A 1,299-nucleotide genomic window follows, 5' to 3' on the forward strand; every position below is an offset into this window, starting at 1 on the left:
TTTAAAATTTTTATTTTTTGGATATTATTCAAATTTTATATTTTTTACAATTAGAAAAAATTATTTTTTTGGTTTAAAAATTAAAAATAATAAATTACAGATCTGTTGTTTACTAGATATTGCATGGACATTATTTTATTTATTTTTTAAATAAAAAACATTTAATAATATAATTTAAAAATTCAAAAATAAAAAATTTAGTATTTTAAAATTTGTTACTTTTTTTAAAAATATTTTTTATTTTTTTCACCGGAAAATGCTACACCCAGACAGTTGACTTTTTTTTGCTACACTTGCTCACAAATTAAGAATAAATTAATTTAAATATTTAAATTTTTTAATTTTTGGATATTTTTGGAATTTTTTAATTTTCTACAATTAGAAAAATATATCATTTTAGTTTAAAATTTAAAAAAAATAAATTTATAGATCTGTTGTTTACTTGTTATTGCATGGACATTATTTATTGTTTATTTAAATAAAAAATTTAGTTTTTAAAATTTTTTATTTTTTTAAAAAATATTTTTTATTTTTTATTCACCGGATAATGCCACACCCAGACAGTTGACTTTTTGTTGTACTTGTTCACAAATTAAGAATAAATTATCTAAAAAATTTAAAATTTTTATTTTTATTTTTTGTTTATTTTGGAATTTTTTAAATTTTTAAAATTAGAAAAAAAAAATTATTATTAGTTTAAAATTAAAAAAATAATAAATTTACAAATCAATGTTTACTAGATATTGCTGGATTTTATTTTATTAATATAAATAAAAAAATTTAATAATATAATTTAAAAATTCAAAATAAAAAATTTAGTTTTAAAAATATTTTTTATTTTTTTACCGGATAATGTACACCCAGACAGTGACGTTTTGGCTGCACTTGATTACAAATTAAGAATAAATAAATTTAAATATTTAAAATTTTTATTTTTTATTTTTGGATATTTTGGTAATTTTTTTATTTTTTACAATTAGAAAAAATATTATTTTAGTTTAAAATTAAAAAAAAAATAAATTTACAGATATGTGTTTACTAGTTATTGTTGGACATTATTATTTTATTATTTAAATAAAAAACATTTAATAATGTAATTTAAAATTCAAAAATAAAAAATTTAGTTTTTAAAATTTTTAATTTTTTAAAAAATTTTTTTTTTTATTCACCGGATAATTCTATACCCAGACAGTGACTTTTTTTGTATACTTGTTCACAAATTAAGAATAAATTAATTAAAAAATTTAAATTTTATTTTTTTTTTTTATTTATTTTTCGAATTTTTTAATTTTTACAATT

Source organism: Arachis stenosperma, chromosome 8, assembly GCF_014773155.1.
Source record: "Arachis stenosperma cultivar V10309 chromosome 8, arast.V10309.gnm1.PFL2, whole genome shotgun sequence".
Lineage (NCBI taxonomy): Eukaryota > Viridiplantae > Streptophyta > Magnoliopsida > Fabales > Fabaceae > Arachis > Arachis stenosperma.